The sequence below is a fragment of the Orcinus orca genome, chromosome 19 (assembly GCF_937001465.1).
Source record: "Orcinus orca chromosome 19, mOrcOrc1.1, whole genome shotgun sequence".
NCBI lineage: Eukaryota > Metazoa > Chordata > Mammalia > Artiodactyla > Delphinidae > Orcinus > Orcinus orca.
This window is the reverse complement of record NC_064577.1, coordinates 18,677,163-18,696,398: the sequence shown is the minus strand read 5'-3', so window position 1 is coordinate 18,696,398 and position 19,236 is coordinate 18,677,163. Positions and strand designations below refer to the sequence as shown.

The 19,236-nt window shown below is 46.5% G+C and overlaps 1 protein-coding gene and 1 pseudogene across 4 annotated transcripts in view; one reads left to right on the top strand and one right to left on the bottom strand.

The window, feature by feature from the left end:
- The window catches only part of SPECC1 (sperm antigen with calponin homology and coiled-coil domains 1), a 245,347-nt gene that overhangs the window by 89,360 nt on the left and 136,751 nt on the right, over positions 1 to 19,236 (top strand). The gene's annotated exons all lie outside the window — the stretch shown is intronic.
- LOC117200425 (uncharacterized) lies at positions 3,702 to 3,794 on the bottom strand (annotated as a pseudogene).

The following is a 19,236-nucleotide window of genomic DNA, read 5'->3' as shown; positions in this document are numbered from 1 at the left end:
TAAAACGATTGATAATTTCTGATGTTATTAAGTGTGAAAGGAACCACACCACATATAGCTGATGACAAGGACAATCTGGTAAAATCTATCTACATTTGAAATACATATAATCTTTCACCAAGAATTTCTACCGCTTAGCATTTAGCGTTACTGATATACTTGAAAAAGGATGCCTATATATATGGACAAGATATTCGGTTGTGGCATTATTGTAACAGTAAAATACTGGAAATACCTAAGTGTGTATCAGCCCAGCGCTGATTGCAGAATGAGATTTTGGTACAGCAGAACAGTATGCAGCCATGGAAACTGACACAGATTCGTCTGTACGGACAGGGAAAGATCATTACTAAGTGGGGAAAATAACATGGTGCATCTAGTCTGACCTCATTTGTTTTGATTTTTAAATAGATGTTAATATAATTTTTGAAATAATAACTTTTTTTCTGGGAGGATGTAGGGATGTTATCTTTGAGGAGAGTTACCAGAATTGAAAGTGGTGGGGGAGGGACTTCCCTGGTGGCGCAGTGGTTAAGAATCCGCCTGCCAGTGCAGGGGACACAGGTTTGAGCCCTGGTCCGGGAGGACCCCCACATGCCGTGGAGCAGCTAAGCCCACCCGCCACAACTACTGAGCCTGCGCTCTAGAGCCTGCGAGCCACAGCTACTGAAGCCCGCGCTCCTAGAGCCTGTGCTCCGCAACAAGAGAAGTCACCGCAATGAGAATCCCGCGCACCGCGTCGAAGAGTAGTCCCCGCATGCCACAACCAGAGAAAGCCCGCGCGCAGCAACGAAGACCCAACGCAGCCAAAAATAAATTAAAGAAAAAAAAAAGACACACACAAAAAAGAAGTGGTGGAGGAAGGAGACTTTTCATGTTAGATCTTTCTGTTTAAAAATTTTAAAAACACATGCAGACATTGCTTTAAAAAAATAAAAACAGAGTAAATACAAATCATAACCTAACTTTTTTTTTTTTTTTTGCCTTAGCCAAATCCTTCCTCTTCCACTTGCTTTTTAGTGTGTCTTAACTATTCATTGGTAAATTATTTAACTGCTTGATCCCAGCACGTACTCCCTTTGTTCAGGATTCTAGAGAAAGACCTTGGTTTTACTGGTTCCCACACCCCCTGAGCTTTAGTTTCCTTACTTGTTCCCTTGAGGAAATACCTACAGATCTACGGCACAATGATGTCACAGCAAAGGTCTGTGAATGCTTTGTAAACTGTAACGAGCTATTGAAATGTAAGATGCACTTCTATTCCTGTAGTTATCATTCAAATTCAGTTTGCCATCTACTTGATTGTAATGAAATTATATCCTTTGACCTCATCGAGTTGAATTAGAAAATTGCATTTGTCTCTGGACCTTGTGTTTTGAAGTGCAGGTTGTCCTTAACATTTTCGTATCAGCTTTTGGACAGCTGACACTTTTGTACATTGTCATGTATCCCCAAACTGCCTCGTTCCTGGTGAATTTGGACCCGTGCATCAGTTGATGAGCCCACTGTTAGAAGCGGTGGCCGGCATGGCCATGCTGCCCGTCAGCCGGTGTGTCTCTGTTGCAGGTGCCAGCACCCCTGCAATTATGCAGTCGTGTTAGTTGGTCGTGTGAATATCGGATCACACTTTGTCTTTATTTTATGAGCACGAAAACCAGGGGAACGAGAGTGTTGGCACTAGTAATAAGTGTGGGTTTTTAAATCTCAGTCCTGTTGAGTCCAAGAGGGAGGTGATTTAGTGTGTTAGAAAGGGCACCTCACTGGACTCACAACCATTCTCTATAGATTCAGCTGTGAAGAATAATATAAAACTAAAGAAAATAAGGAAAATGCTAGCAGTATGTAGTTGATTTCCTCTTAAAGGAAAGATGTAATTATAAATTATTTATAGAACTTAGGGGACAGAAATCTTTTTATGGCCCTCAAGTCTTACTTAGTTTTTGAACTTTTGGCTTTAGGACACTTCTTTTTTTTGGTAATGCATGGTATGGTATAATCTGTGTTTTCTTTCAAATATATTAAATTTGGAAGGGATCTCATTGTGAAATTATGATACAGTGTTGTGGTTGTAAACTCACAGTGGTTACACCTGTGATCAGCCTGTATTGCACCCTTTCCTGGGAATTGATCTGTCCTCAAGGAGGAGCCCTCAAACGTAGAACAGGAGAAAATGCTCACTCCTTAGGTAATAATGATTGTATGATTGCGCACGCTTGCATCTGTTGCTAACGCACAGTCTAACTCAGGTGCTGGGGGAACTGCGTGAAGGGGCTGGACTGTCTCCGGGTTCTGGTGTCCAGGCCCCAGCATCCCCGGGGCCCTGCCGCCGTCTGCAGTAACTGCAGCAGCCGCAGGGGTGTGGACGGGCGCTCGGGGTCCAGCCCCAGCTGGTGCCCCCGAGGTGCTGGCCTCATTCGTCCTCCCAGCAGCCTCCAGGAGAAGGCGGTGTTTCATCCAGATCAAGGGTCTTCAGAGAGGTCAAACGAGCGTGGCTTTGTCTCGCCCACGCCCGCCCTATTTCCACACCGAACACGGGCTCCTCCTAACTGATTCTGAATCAGTATTATAACATCTCTGCGGTACAGCCGGACACACCTGCTTCTTCCTTTTCTCCCTCCGGTGCCCGTGGTGCAGACCTAGTCTTACCCGATGGGCGTGGAGCTTAGAGAATGGGGTGGCCCCTCGTGGTAGGCAGCTGTCCTCCCTGGTACCCCATAACCGCGCATCTCAGTGCTGAGCGCCCCCCCAAAGCTGCAAGGCGGTCCTGCCACTAGATGGCAGTCTCGTCCAAACACTGACCCCTGCGCTGGGAGTCCCCGCTCTGAACAGCAGTCCTCCTGGCATTCATTAGGTCAACAAATATTTTCGAGCGCCTACTGTGTGCTCGGCGCTGTCCTAGGCAACAGAGAGACATCGAGGAGCAGGACATGGAGCTCCGTGAACAGATGTGGTTGCGGCCGTGTGGGGGAGGAGGACAGAGGGCGGGGGGGCCGGGGACTGAGAGAAAGAGGGGTGAATGACCCGACCTCATTTTGGAAGGAGCAGTTTGGCTGCCTGTGCAGACTGGACGAATGGACAGGGGAGACCAGATGAGAGGCTATGGCCAGACCCTAGGAGAGAGACTTTTCAAGGCTGAATAATAGTCCATCATATGTAAATACTACATTTTCTATATCCCTCCGCCATCGGACAGACCAGAAAGACCAGGAACGAGCTTTAACTTCAGGCAGTGTCTGGGGTGACCCCGGTATGAGGAGGTTTCGAACCTGGTGCTGGTATTATCAAGTCCTGGGTTCTTAGGTGGTACCTGGTGGTTTCATGGCCCTGTATTTCCCAGGGGTCATCAGGGCTTGGCGGCTTTCCGGGGTCCTCCCCGGGAACCCATGGTTCAGAGGGGTGCGCTCTCCCTGCTCCTGCCCCCAGGAACACTGACGTTTCTGCCAAGTCTTTCCGTCCAGAAATGTGCTGCCTCTCCAGTTCTCTGAGTTTTCATTTTCGCTTTTCCCTGATGTCTGCTTATTGCCCCCGTCCTCCCCCTCCCCTCCCCCTCCCCTCCCCCTCCCCCTCCCGCTCCCCCTTCTCCTGCCGGCGGCTCTTCCTCCAGCTCCTTCTGTTTGTTGAGTTTATGCCTAGGTTTATACTTATCCTGCTTTGGTGGATGGGATTCCTTAGGCATTGTATATTCTTTCTTTTTCTTCTTTTTTAACATGGAAAACTTCATGAACTTGCATGTCATCCTCCACGCTAATCTTCTCTGTATCCTTCCAAGTTTAGAATGTGCTGCTGAAGTGAGCATTTGTATTTTTTTAATTAGATATGTTTAAACTATTTAATTCATAACTGACTCCTTCCCTTACTGGTACTGATGGTTTTCCAAGTGGAGGATTCTGTCAGCTGCGATAACAATGCCTTTTGTCTCCTCCATCCCGTAGCTGTGTCTTTTCTCTCTGATTCCTGCTGTATCGTGAGACCCGAGTTGTGTTCAATGCTAGTGATGTCCTTGTTCTCATTTTACTGTGATTGCTTTTTAAAAAATTTTATAAATTTATTTATTTTGTTTTTGGCTGTGTTGGGTCTTCGTTGCTGCGCGTGGGCTTTCTGTAGTTGCAGTGAGCGGGGTCTACTCTCCATTGCGGTGCATGGGCTTCTCATTGCGGTGGCTTCTCTTGCTGTGGAACACGGGCTCTAGGCACGCGGGCTTCAGTAGTTGTGGCACGTGGGCTCAATAGTTGTGGCTCGCAGGCTCTAGAGCGCAGGCTCAGTAGTTGCGGCGCACGGGCTTAGCTGCTCCGCGGCATCTTCCCGGACCACGGCTCGAACCCGTGTCCCCTGCATTGGCAGGAGGATTCTTAACTACTGCACCACCAGGGAAGCCCACTGTGATTGCTTTTGATGTTTCCCCATTAAATCAGATACAGAAAGTTGGCTTGAGATATTGTTTTGCAGGTTCAGTTCTTCCTTTCCTCTTTTGCTCAGAGTTACTAGGATTGGGTGGTAGATTTATTAAATGCCCTCAAGGCATTCTGTTATTACTTTAATTACTATTTTCTTTTTTACCCTGGAGTCTCCTTCAGGAAATCCAAATATGTGTCTATTTGGTCTCCTGGGTATGTCTTCCACAGCACGGATTTCCTTAATCCTTTTGATTGCTTTCATGCATCCTCTGATTTTTAAAAGCTTATCATCTAATATGCTCTGCTTTGTTTCTTTCCTTGAATTCAACTATTGTGTCTTTAATCTTTAGTATAATTTCTCTGATTGCAAATTGCTGCTTCTTTATGACTTCTTGCTCTATCTTCATAGCTATAAAAGCTCCTTGAATTTCAATGAGGAGGCAGATTAGAGATTTTTAAAAACATTTCCTGTTTCTTCCAATAACTTTGTTTCATAGGTACATATTTATCTGGATTCCTCAGATGATTCCCCTTTTATGAACTGCTGAGACTTTCCATATAGATCTAGTGATTTTCTAGAATCGTCCATCTTCACAGAGGGAAATCTGTTGTGTCACGTCCCAGGGGTGGTGTCCACGCGGTGACTTTCTCTCACGCTGAGACTCAGGGTAAACTTTGAATAATGCAAAGTGCTGGTTTCCCTTGATTTACATGTTAGCTGCATTTCTAGAAAATTCAGTGTCTAATAAAGTGTAAAAACTCTCCTTGTGGGCTTCCCTGGTGGCACAGTGGCTGAGAGTCCGCCTGCCGATGCAGGGGACACGGGTTCGTGCCCCGGTCCGGGAAGATCCCACATGCCGCGGAGCGGCTGGGCCCGGGAGCCATGGCCGCTGAGCCTGCGCATCCGGAGCCTGTGCTCCGCAACGGGAGAGGCCACAACAGTGAGAGGCCCGCGTACCGCAAAAAAACCCAAAAAACAAACAAAAAAACCTCTCCTTGTGTTTCTATGTAAAATAGTGTTAGATTCTGGACTCAGATCATTATAAACAGTTCTTTTTTTCACTTCCCGAATGCTGGGTATCCTAAGAAAGGGGAGAGGGCTGCAAGAAGCAGGCACACCCCTGACATTTGTAGGGCCTGGGGCAAGGAGGCAAATAAGGGCCCACTGTTGATTGGCAAGGTTCTGATCAGTGTAATTAAGTAACCTATGAAGGATCAGGGATTTTGGGTGATCTGTTAGGTTGTGGTCCAGGTTGTCATATATATCAAAAGTTTATTCCTTTTTAATTTCTTCATAGTATTTCTTGGTGTGGATGTGCCACAGTTTATTTACCCACAAGTCTGGGTTGTGTCTAGTGTTTTGCTCTCATGAATAAAGCTGTCACAAACATTATCATGAATAAAGCGGTACAGGTTTTTACGTGGACATTTTGTGGAAGCATTTCTCTGGGACAAATGCCCAGGAGTGCAATTGTTGGATTGTATTAGTTGCATGTTTAGTTTTTTAAGAAATTGCCAAAATGTGTTTCCAGAGTGGCTGCGCCATTTTATAGTCACGCCAGCAATGTGTGAGTGATCCAGTTTCTCCACAGCCATGCTAATAGGTGTGTGGTGATATTTCACTCTAGTTTTAATTTGCATTTCCCTGGTGGCTAATGATGTTGAAGCGCATCTTATTTTTCTTTTGCAACTTAAAAAAATTTTTTATTTATTTAATTTATTATTTATTTTTGGCTGCGTTGGGTCTTCGTTGCTGTGCGCGGGCTTTCTCTAGTTGCGGCAAACGGGGCTACTCTTCGTTGCAGTGTGCGGGCTTCTCATTGCAGTGGTTTCTCTTGTTGCGGAGCACGGGCTCTAGGCCCGCGGGCTTCAGTAGTTGTAGCACACGGGCTCAGTAGTTATGGCTCGTGGGCTCTAGAGTGCAGGCTCAGTAGTTGTGGCGCACGGGCTTAGTTGCGCCGCAGCATGTGGGATCTTCCCGGACCAGGGCTCAAACCCGTGTCCCCTGCATTGGCAGGTGGATTCTTAACCACTGCACCACCAGGGAAAACCCAACCTTATTCTTCTTTTCCAAAGTTGTTTTATTTAGTCTCATTCCTTTGACTTTCTATATAAATTTAGAATTATCTCATCTGTGTACACACAGAAAGTCTTCTGGGAATAGACGTCTTGACTGTGTTGAGTCTTCCAATACACATTTATTTAGACCTCCTCTGATTTCCTTCATCAGCATTTTATAGCTTTTAGCGTACAAATCCTGTACCTATTTTGCTAGATTTATACCTATTGCTTTTTTTTTAGCAATTGTAAGTATTATGTTACTGTATTTCTAATTTTGGTGTTCATTGCTAGAATATTGAAATACAGTTTATTTTTTATGTTTATCTTGTATCTTGTGAACTTGCTGAACTCACTTACTAGTTGCCGGAGATTTTTTTTCCTTTAGATTCCTTGGGATTTTCTATGTAGGCAATCATGTCATCTACAAGTAGGAGCAGTTTTAATTCTTCATTTCTGACCTGTATACCGTTTATTTCCCTTTCTTGCCTTGTTACACTGTCTAGAAATTGCAACACTGTGTTGAATAAAAGTGCTGAGAGTGGACATACTTGCCTTGTTCATAACCCTAGGGGGAAGGCATTCAATCTTCTACCATTAAGTATAATGTTAGCTTTTGGTTTTTTGTACATGCTTTTTATCAAGCTGAGGAATTTCCCTTCTATCCTAATTTTTGTAAGATTTTTTTTTTTTTTCTGAGGAATTCCCCTCTATTGCAACGTTTATCACGAACGGAAGGTGGAAAGTGGACCAGCTGACCGTCAATGTATTCACCAGCTAGATGTACTTTTTTTTTTAATTACTATTATTTTTTTAGGTTTTTTTTTTTTTTTTTTAGATTTACTTTTTAAAAATGTGGATGGTTGGGAGAGCGTTTTGTGAACCACCCGTTAAGACAAGGGAGAGTGGAATTTTTAATGTTTTGATTTATACCCTTTGTTGTATGAAAGGATTTAAGAAGTCTTACAGAGATAAGTGCAAGAAAATAAAAAGATAAAAATGTGGGGGGGCGGAAATAGAAAAAGCAAACGCTGGAAGGAAAGTGCATGGTTGCTAGTTTGGTGAGGGGCTTCTGGAAGCCAGAGGGGAGAGGGAAACCTGATTCATGATAAGATGAGAAGAAGGCAGCTGCTGATGAAACACACCACCGTCCTGGGACTGAAACGTACAAAAATCAACTCTCCTTTAGGGCATCTGAGGGGAGCGAGGGACCGGTTTTCTAAAGTCGGCAAAGGCATCTCATAAAGCAAAACTTACATGTCTGAACACCTCACTAGCACCCCTAGGTAACAGTTCTCTCCTTTATTATTCTTTGAAACAATTCATACATTGACTCTCTCTCTCTCTGCAGTATTTAGTCAGAAACACAGCATGACTGTTAGATTTCGGTGAATTTAAACCAGGTGGGCATATTGGGTTACGTGCCAGAGTGACATTACAGCAGTAAACTTCAGGGAGGGAGCTGTGATACTACTGATGATACGTGTTTGTGTTGACAGCTGGGGTCTGCTAGCTGAAGTGTCGAGGATGCCTTGTGAGTACGCGTGGCAGGGGCAGTATGACTGCAGTACAGTGGGTGGAGGTCGAGGACATTTCCCACTGCAACTGCCCTTCCCGGGAGAGCATGGTGACTAATGGCCTTTAATAGGGTCAGCTTCTGGACGGAGGGATGGAATGATTCGTTCTTCTAGGAGGGACGATCGTGGGTGTTGCTCCTTGAGTGAGCGTGAGCTGGTGAGAACCACGTGGCCTGGCGCCCGTGCCCCAGGCTTCTTTATGGAAGCGGAGAAAAGGGAAGGAAACGGTGAGTCCCACTGTGGAATGAGTTTTATGTTCCAGAAGAAAGTTCTGCTTTTCTGGTTCTGGGTAACCGTCACGTTGGATGGAAGGTAAGCCGGAGGTCTTTCCACTGAATTCATGGAACATTCAAGTTCCAGGCCCTGAACTTGGCCATGACCTTCTGAAACATTCACATCGCCCTCTGGAAAACATGACCAGACCTGCTCCCTCGTGCTGCCTTTCCTGGCGGCCGACGCACAGTAGATTCTCAGTGCTCTGTTCTCTCTTCCTGAAAGTTTGTCTGGATGATTAAGCTTGCCGTCGAATTTTATTTCTTCGCATATTGATTTCCGCATCAAAAATTAGGTGAATACTGAGGAAAGCGTTTTTCCTAAGCAAATTACAGTACAGATAGAGTAGAAGTGTGTCCTGCGGATACGTGCCGTCCCCCTCCCTCAACTGAACCTTGCTCAGGTTTTCTTAAATGCTCTTGGAGGGGATATTTATCCTCATTTGATCAATTCCAAAAGACAGCCCAGCCGAGGTGGCTTTATGCTGCGGGAATTCGTTTCGGAACCCGAACGCAAGAGATTGATAATAAATGAAATCAACATATATTTGATAATCTAAGTGCAGAGTATTAAAGTCAGGAACTGTGTGTGGGGTTGATGGCGGAGGGTCCGAAAGGAAGGCTTGCAGACAGCAGTGGAGCAGCAGGAAGGCTGGAAGAAAAGTGGCAGAGGCGGGCACAGATGCGGCTTTGTTCTTCCCTTCCCGCCATGCCCCAGCTGTGTGGCCTGAAGCAAAAGGATCCCCCAGCAACGCTGCCAGTCCCGCTCTTAGAGTAGCCGCGCCTGTGGGCTTTCAAATGAAAGCAGGTAGGAAGGGTCCTTCTGCCGTTTGCCTCGTTCTCAGTGCGTTTTCCGAGTTAACCCATCCTGGCTCCCGGCCACCCCTGGGGCTCCTTTTGGGCCCTTGCAAACCATTCCTTTAAAAATCTGTTCTATCAAACTCTAGTCTTTGGTCAGGTAAAATTTTTAAATCATATTCATTTTTTGAATCGGTCATAGAATCATATGGCTCACAATGTAAAGGGTACAGTGAGAAGCTTTGCTGCCACCCCCGTCTGCCTCGTTCAGCACTGCCTCGTTCAGCACTGGCCCTCCGCTATCCTTCTAGAGATTCCCAGTATGTGCAGAAGCAGGTGTGCGTCCTCTTCCCTCTCTGTGCACGGACGGTGGCGGGAACGGTCACACGTTCCGCGCGGTGAGCCCCGGAACCCAGTCTGCACCCTCCCACGTGTGCGGTGTGCTTCACTCCTCTCCAGCCTGCCCCTCATCTCTCTGTGCTTATGAGAGCCGTTCATGACCTTGTTCAAAGTTATCTCCGCTTCTGGGGTCATCATTTCCCTGGGCCAGGAAATTTATGCTCCTTAGGTGGTTTTCTTGGGCTTGAGTTTCCTCTAAGGTTTGGTCTGCCCTCCGCAGGGCAAAACCATTTTGGGGGGCACGTGTGTGTGGGAAGACAGGAGAAGGGGCAGAGCTTTTGCCCTTAATTGTTTTCAGCAAACCTCAGCTCCTTTCCAGGATTAGCTTTCCAGACCATTTTCTTACAGGTTTCTGCCAACCTCATAGTCAGGCAAGGCTCTGCGTCCTGTCCTTCAGTTTTACGCAAGTCCTCGACTTTGCCCGCGTCACCGTCACCCTGATTGCTTAGGGATCACCCCTTTCTCCCATCGTTACTCACTGTGGGAGGAGACTCTCCCATTTGGAGAAGCATCACGTGTTTCGTTACCTGTAAGACGAAGTTAACCCCACCCATCTCAGCAAGTGGGGACCACAAAAGGCAATGGCCTTTGTCAGGAACCAAGAACAGAGCCTAAAATGTAGATATCTCCATAAAACCTGCTTTTCCTCTCAAACCATCCTCCATAACAGGATCTCCGAGTTAGGAATGGTGACAATTCAGTAAAATCCACCTGCTTTGGACTCTGGGGCATCCTGACCAGGCTCTTCCAGCTCTGCTTTCCTAAGATGATGTGCTTTTTTCTTCCTTGCACTTTGTCAACAATTCCTTTTTCAGTCAAAGTTAGAGTTCTCCTTTTTGGTTCCAAGCAGTAAAATTAGGGCCAGGTTTTGACTGAGTATGTGGAAGAATGTTCTAGCAGCCACAGAAGTGCAGGGAAGCGTGCTGCCCCAGGAAACCAAGAGCTCCCGGTTATCGGTGGGGAGGTTTCATTCTGCGCTAAACTCCTTGCTGGAGATGTTGGAGGGCGATGGGAGCAGATCCTCACTAACATCCTTCCCAGCCCTCGAGGGGTTGCTGTGAAGCTCAGAGACCTCCTCCTCTTGTCTCCTTCCATGTGGGAGACACTGCTCCAGCCCCTCGGACCACCAGGTACCTGATGACTCCAAACCTGCATCTCTGCCCCAACTTGCATCTGCCTTCCGGAAACATGCCTCCAGCTGCCCACGGCGTCTCGTGGATGTTCTGCACGTGTTGTGTCTGTCCCTTCGTTCCTTCAACAAATGTGTCCGCTGAGTTCCAGGCATCTTCCCGGGTGCCGGGGACGCAGCCACGAGCGAGACAAGGGAAGCCCCGGCTCTCCTGGGTCTTACACTGCGTTCGTGTGGGATCTGTGGGAGTGATGCCCACCCCTCTTACTGCACTTGCTTCCCTGCTTCCTCTAGCATCTGACTCCTGCCGACTGCAGCGCTCTCCTGACACCCAGATCAGCTCTCCTGTTATCCATCAGCCTCCTTTCCTTCAGCGTGTGATTTTCTTTGTCACCACGTCTACCCACTTCTTTTCATTTCCTCTGGGTTCCCCTGACCCCACCTGGCACAGCGTCTCTCACCTAAGGCACAGAGGCTTCCTGGTTGAAGTCGGGCTGCTGGTAATGTTTGCCCCACCCTCTTGTCCTGAGAGACTGGGACCAGTTTGGGTCAGTTCATTGACAAAGTTGGTTAAATTGGGGAATCCTAAAAAATGAAAGATATACTTTAAACATTTTATTTTCACCTAAAATGTTCAAGTGCTTTCATTCACTGATGTCCAGCTACAGAGCCAAGGTATTTTCTTGGAGCGCACATGTCGGTGGGAACCCTTTGGCATCTTGCCACACCTGTGACACACCTTCCATGATTTCCAGCTTTAAACAGGAGCGAGAACTTAGGTGCTTCCGAAGAAGACTGCCTGCAGACTCCTTTCACGTGTTTGCTACTGGTCCCCTCATCATTTAGAGCTACTTTGGGCATTTTTTAAATTGAAGTATAGTTGATTTACAATGTTGTGTTAGTTTCAGGTGTACAGCAAAATAATTCAGTTTTATATATATATATATTTATATTTATATGTAATATGTGTTTTCAGATTCTTTTCCATTATGGTTTATTACAAGGTGTTGGATATAGTTCCCTGTGCTATACAGTAGGACCTTATTTACCTCTTTTATATATAGTAGTTTGTATCTGCTAATCCCCAGCTCCTAATTTATCCCTCCCCCATCCCCTATTTTAACAGCTCACTTTCATCCAGTCTTTTCAAACCATTCAGAGTGGCTTTTTTTTTTTTGTGGTACGTGGGCCTCTCACTGTTGTGGCCTCTCCCGTTGGGGAGCACAGGCTCCGGACGCGCAGGCTCAGCGGCCATGGCTCACGGGCCCAGCCGCTCTGCGGCATGTGGGATCTTCCCGGACCCAGGCATGAACCCGTGTCCCCTGCATCGGCAGGCGGAATCTCAACCAATGCGCCACCAGGGAAGCCCCAGAGTGGCTTTTGAGGAAACAATCTCTCTCTCTCTCTCTGCGCTATTTCATTGGTTTACATAATAATTAAGTTACGTAAATAAAATCAGTGGTACAATTAGTGTAAATAGGGTTGGAACAAATAGACCTATTCTCAGTATGCAGACAACCCATGTGGAGGGGGCTGAAGTGCACGGCTGTTCCAGGTGGGGCCTGCCAGCCAACTGTGCTCGTCCTGCCCAGGACATTGGTCAATGTGTCCTGTTCAAATGGGCACCTTGGTTATCTTGGTGAGCTGGTTATGTGTAAAATGCTAGGAAGGGGCGGATGAACAGCAGGCTTTGCATCAGCAGGGCCCTCATCCTGAACCACAGCGTTGGATGGCTCAGCCTTCTCCTCAGACACCTGCGGCTCTCCCGTGGGAGACCAGGGGCAAAGCTCCTGCCTGGATCCAGCGCGATCCCGCAGCAGCCTCGGCCCAACCCTGTTTGTGCCTTGAGCTCCAGTCCTGGGCCACAGGGGGGCTGGTTCTCCAAATACACTCAAGACTTTCCAACAATCAAGCCTTTGTTCGCCCTGGTGAGCACAGACCCGGCAATGCTCCTCCAGGATACACGTCCAGGCCCGGCACCTCTCCTGCTGGCCCCTCCTGCCACTCTGGACCTTGACAGCAGTGCTGTTCACCACAGGAGGGAGGACCAACTGGTAAGCATCACCTCCTCCGTGAAGACTTTTTCGATCCCACAACAGGATGAGCTTTTCCCCTTTTAAAGATACGCTGCGTTTGGGCTTCCCTGGTGGCACAGTGGTTGGGAGTCCGCCTGCCGATGCAGGGGACGCGGGTTCGTGCCCCGGTCCGGGAAGATCCCGCATGCCGCGGAGCGGCTGGGCCCGTGAGCCATGGCCGCCGAGCCTGCGCGTCCGGAGCCTGTGCTCCGCAGCGGGAGAGGGCACAACGGTGAGGGGCCCGTGTACCGCATAAAAAAAAAAAAAAAAAGAAATGAGCTGGAGAACCTTAAATGCAGATTCCAGAGTGAAAGAAGCCCGTCCGCAAAGGCTGCATCCTGTACGATTCCAACCATACGACACTCTGGAGAAGGCAAAACCACGGGGGCAGGAGGACTATCGGTGGTTGCCGAGGTTTGGAGGAAGAAAGGTGGGGGGAAGACTAGGTGGATCACAGGGTACTTTTAAGGCAGTGAGTCTATTCTGTGTGACTCTCCAGTGATGGATACATGTCATTATACATTTGTCCAAACCCACAGAATGTATAACCAACCCGAAGAGTGAACTCCAATATAAACTGTGGAGTCTCGTTAACAATAACGGATCTACAACATTGTAAATCAGCTATACGTCAATAAAAAAAATGAAAAAAAAAACACGGATCTATATTGGCTTATCGACTGTAACAAAGGTACCCCACAGCGCAGGCTATTAATAAAGGGGGAAACAGAGGGGGGTGCGGGGGGGGTATATGGGAACTTTCTATACTTGCCACTCATTTTTTTTATAAACCTGAAACCTCTTTAAAAAACAAAGGCTATTCCTTTAACAAAAATCATGATCCAAATAACTGCCTCGGGCTTAAAGTAACACCACAAAACAGGAATAACAGTCACCGGGGATCACCTGTCCATCAGCCATTTCCTTCTTCTTTGCTAATGAACTCCACGGAACACGATGCTGATAGAAGGTCACACTGTTCTTAGCTCTGGAATGAATCTTAATTACACGGTCGAAGCCAATCGTGGTGATTCCATTTTCCTTGCTAGTGACTGAGGGAGGTCTGGTGGGAGAGTCCGGGAACGCTTTCTTGCCCTTAAGGGGACACACTGGAAGCATGCTCTCTTCTTCCATGGGGCTTTGTCCTCCCTGCTTGCAGTCACCAGCACTACAGCGGCCATCCCCACCAAGACGGCGAAGGGAGGTGGCCAGGAGGATAGATGAGAAAGACAGAGAGAACTGGTTCTCCCACGACATCACTGTGTCCCCAAGGTAAACCTGCTCTGAGTCACCTACCTTCTGTTCTGTTAATACAACATGGCACGCTTCCTCAGTGTTGAAGTCCAGCTGAGTCAGATATGATCTGACCTGGTAGCTCTCCTTTTTCTCCATAAGGGACTCAGGTTCAGAGAGATTCGCTATCTTGCCCAATGACATAGAGATAAAAAGGAAGGAGCCAGAGTTCAATTCAGGCCTGTTGCCTGCGAAGCACTTGTTCTTTCTTTCTCTACCACTCTGACTTCAGGAGAAGCTGGCCCCGGAATCTTCAAAGAGAAGTGACTCTTTCGGGATTCAGAAAAGCAAATAGTTTCTTGTAATAAGTAACTGTAAACTATGGGAGAAAATCTTGCAGAACCCTTCCTGAATTAGAGAAAACACATTTTTTAAATCTCCAACAGGGCTTAACTTAAATATAAATGACATCGCTAGAGGGTAAAGGAAGGCAGATTGAGATAATGGTCATTACCACTATAGACCCCGGTACAATAAAAATGCCCATTGTCTGTCCTTGTCTCAGCCACTGACTCATTAGGTGACCTCGCCCAGACCACCCCCGGAGCCTACAAGAGCCTTATTATCTACCCATCACCTTCCCTTGGAGCTTCGTATGAATAATAAAAACTCATCACTGGCCTTCAGATTCTGAAGTTCACATTATATGCGAAAGACAAGCCTAGGGGTGTAACGTGAGTTTTTCCCTAAGCTTCCAAGTCTAGGAGCACAAAGGGGGTCGTGTTCCCCTCAATGATTTCTGGAAGTCCCAGGAGCATGGGGCTTAGGCTGCTTTATTCAATCAATAATATTCAGCACCTGTGTTGTACATGACACTCTCCAAGTTTTCCATCTTCTAAAGGAGGGGGGAAACCTCAACTTTCCTAATAAGTCAAAGGCCAACGAGGTTCACACAAAGAAAACCAAGAGAAACTTAAACGCTGGGAGAAAGAGTCAAAGAGAGGGTAACAGAAGAAGTCTAGTAACTGAATCAGAAGAAAATTTCCTCAGGCAAACAGCACATATATTGGTCTGAAAAACACTCCAACGACAAAAGGTGGCAGGAAACGTCGAGGGCGCATCTGTAGGGACAGAAAGCAGATTTGTGGTTGCCTGGAGCTGGCGTGAAACAGGAATTGACTGGAATCAACAGAAGGCATCTTTTCGGTGTGACAGAAATGTTCTAAAGCTCCGTCGTGGTGGATGGTTGTAACTTGGTAAACTGACTAAAACTCTTTGGCTTGCACATCTTAAATGGGTGAATTTAGTGATATGTAAATTACACTTCGATAAAGCTGGGTTTTAAAAAAATTTTTTAATTTTTAATTTTTTAAAATTTTTTAAAAGTTTTTTTTTTTTTTTGCGGTACGCGGGCCTCTCACTGTTGTGGCCTCTCCCGTTGCAGAGCACAGGCTCCGGACGCGCAGGCTCAGCGGCCATGGCTCACAGGCCTAGCCGCTCCGTGGCATGTGGGATCTTCCCAGACCGGGGCATGAACCCGTGTCCCCTGCATCGGCAGGCGGACTCTCAACCACTGTGCCACCAGGGAAGCCCTGGGGCTTTTTTTAATAAGTAAAAGGAGATAAACGGATGAGCCTTCAAGACTCAATTATTTCTGAACTAAAAAGAGCCCCGTCATCACTCCAAATCAATTAGCAGGACTGAAGCCTGGGGGTGCCTCAATGCCAGGAATAAAGGCTAGAAAGATACTGGCTTTGAAGAAGATGAGATAAAGGGGAGAGAGAGGCCTCAGCCACGCTTGGGACTGGCTTGCTTCCTGAGGGTGCTGCCGGCAGGTCCAGCGCACAGTTCACTGGAAGCAGCAGAGAAGGAAGAGGCAGCAAAGAGCAGTACAGGGCAGGGCGCGGGGAGGTCTGAGCAGAAAGACAAACGCAGCGTATCTTTTTTTTTTTTTTTTTTTGCGGTACGCAGGCCCCTCACTGTTGTGGACTCTCCCGCCGCGGAGCACAGGCTCCGGACGCGCAGGCTCCGCGGCCATGGCTCACGGGCCCAGCCGCTCCGCGGCATGTGGGATCTTCCCGGACCGGGGCACGAACCCGTGTCCCCTGCATCGGCACGCGGACTCTCACCCACTGCGCCACCAGGGAAGCCCTGTTGCTCTTTTAAAACAAGCATCATAGGTGCCTTTGACGTCCCTAGAGCATTTTTGAGGTCATTCAGCACCGGTTCTGGTTCTGGAGCATGTCAGCTGTACCTCCACCTGTGGCTCCGGACAAACTGCTTCCACTGGAAATATTATCCTATTCCAACACTGGACGGTCAGCGTTTGTTTGCCCAGTTCGTGTTATTGCCACAACTTGACTTCTCGCTGTCCTGCTTTCAAAGTTCTCTTTAAAAGATTTGTTTTCAGTGATGGCTGATACTTAAAATTGTGAGGTCGTGCCCTCAGGAATAATTACTAGGAGTGTATCAAATTTCTCTATCTCCTTTTAAAATGGTTTTATCAGGTTACCGCCATCAGCATCTAAAGCTGTCACTGATGGATTATCACTGTCACTGGTGGTCCAGTGGTTAGGACTCGCTGCTCTCACTGCAGAGGGCCTGGGTTCGATCCCTGGTAGGGGAAATAAGATCCCACAAGCTGCGTGGCCAAATAAATAAATAAAACTATCATTGATGAAGGTTATTTCAGGATGTGTCTTCCTTAAACAGTATTTAACATTGATTGGCTCATGATGTTTTTGGAAAAAAAATTTCTTGGAGGCAACTGGGGAAATTTTAATATGAACTGTGTACCGTGTAATATTTTGAGAATATTATTTTTCGTAGGTGTGATCATGGTGTTGTAGGAGAGTTTAGGAGATCCTGCTGGAAGTATTTGGGGGTGAAGTGTTGTGATGTCATGTGGTTGGCAACATACTTTCAAATGGGTCAATGAGAAGGAAAATGGAGAGGGGTCGAGATAAAGGCCAAATGTGGTAGAATGTTTATGCGGTAAAATGTTTACAATTGGTAAATGTAGGTGATGGATATAGAAGGGGTTCATTGTGGTGTTCTGGGCACACTTTCCTGTGAATCTGAAAATGTTCACAGTGAAAAGTCGGACAATAAAAAAAGACTTTTTCCCTTTCAATATTATAAAACATTCATCCGTGTTTACTTCAAGACTTTTATATGTTCATATTTTACACTTAAATTTATACTGAATTGAACTTATTGTTGGCATAAAGAGGGATATATGGCTGTCACTTAATTTGAAGTGCTACTTTATGTTCAATTCTTTAATTTTTTTATAAATTTATTTATTTATATATTTATTTTATTTATTTGGCTGCGTTTTGTCTTTGTTGCTGCGCACTGGCTTTCTGTAGTTGCGGCGAGCGGGGGCTACTCTTCGTTGCGGTGCGCAGGCTTCTCATTGCGGTGCCTTCTCTTGTTGTGGAGCACGGGCTGTAGGCGCGAGGGCTTCAGTAGTTGTGGCACGCAGGCTCAGTAGTTGTGGCCTGCGGGCTCTAGAAGAGTGCAGGCTCAGTAGTTGTGGTGCATGGGCTTAGTTGCTCCGCGGCATGTGGGATCCTCCCCGACCAGGGCTCGAACCCGTGTCCCCTGTGTTGGCAGGCAGATTCTTAACCACTGAGCCACCAGGGAAGTCCTGTTCAATTCTTTTAAATCTGTTTTTTGGGGAATTTCCATTCTGTTGTAACCACACTGGTTTTCTGATGTAATTTTATGGCATGTGTTCATCTCTAATAAGGCAAATCTCTTCTCTTTTTCTTCCTCTTCCAGAGTTTCTTAGACTTTCTGATGCCTTTATTCCTCCAGGTGAATCTTGGAGTAAATACATCAAGTTCATGATTAATTTGAATTTTGTTAAAATTATAGATTAATTATTTGGGCAGACTTGATGTCTTTATAATATTTAGTCTTTTCATTTCAATAACATAGGATGTCTCCGGAGAGCAAAGAATCCTTCAGAAGTTCAAGTGACCATCCCAGAACTATTTTGTTTGTTTAAGTTAGCGTTGTATTATAGAGTAGGTAAATATATTATTTACTTCAGTTTTATGAGATATGGATGCAAACATGACTAAGACAGCATCACTGCCGCTCAAAGAGTTCACAGTCTTACAAAGAAGCATAGTTTAAATAATGTGATTCTGTGGGAAAATACAAGCATTTACAAGGGACAGAAATACCATAAGGGAGTGAGTATGTATTTGATTCTGGCTGGGATGGGCAGGCTCCCAGGGGGAGTGATGCTTGCCCAGGAATTTAGAGGAAAGCGTAGGCATTTGCCAGGTAGCCAGGCTACAGTGGGGTATCAAGTCAGAGGACATATAGCAGATATGAAAGCGTAGGGACCTGAGACAGTAGGGCATGTTTCAGGGCACCACAACTGGCTTCATGTCACTGGGAGATAAAGGGAGTGTGTATTTTTGAAAGATGAGGGTAGAGTAAGGGGTAAGGGGGTGCAAGATGATACACCAAGAACTGGGGACTTTATGCTAAAGGTAGAAGGGAGCGGCAGGGAGCTTTTAAGCAGAGGTGTGATAAGGTCGCATTTGCCTCCTTGATGGGTGGAATGGCGGAGGGATTTGGGCAGCCGCAAAACGGGAAGCATCGAGTGAGTTGGAAGCTAGTGCTAGTTTCTCCTTGTGCGAATTAACAGCCTGAGTTAAGCAAGTGCCAGCAAAGATGAGAGAGAGGCAAGATTAGAACAATGTTAAGAAGGTGAAATACACACAGGACTCGACTTAAATATTTTCGACTGTGAAAGAGAGTCGTAGTTGTACAGGATGTATCTCGGGTTGGTATCTTGTCAAGTTTTCGTGACGAGATACATGTTAACTGCATAACAGTTTATGGGATTAAGAAGATGACTCATCAGTTGCAAAACGCTCCAGATAAGTATGTAACTGTTCTGTAAGTGGAAGTGGTGTCACTGTGGCAGTGTTCACAAACTTAGCCTTTGTCGATTGATCCATACATATTTTGGGAAGTCAAACATCTTTTCTGGGCTTATTCTTCACCATTTATTTATTTATTTATTTATTTATTTATGTTTGGCTGCGTTGGGTCTTCATTGATGTGCGCAGGCTTTCTCTAGTTGCGGCAAGTGGGGGCTACTCTCTGTTGCGGTGCGTGGGCTTCTCATTGCAGTGGTTTCTCTTGTTGCGGAGCATGGGCTCTAGGTACGTGGCTTCAGTAGTTGTGGCTTGCGGGCTCTAGAGCGCAGGCTCAGTAGTTGTGGTGCACGGGCTCAGTACTTGTGGTGCACGGGCTTAGTTGCTCTGCAGCATG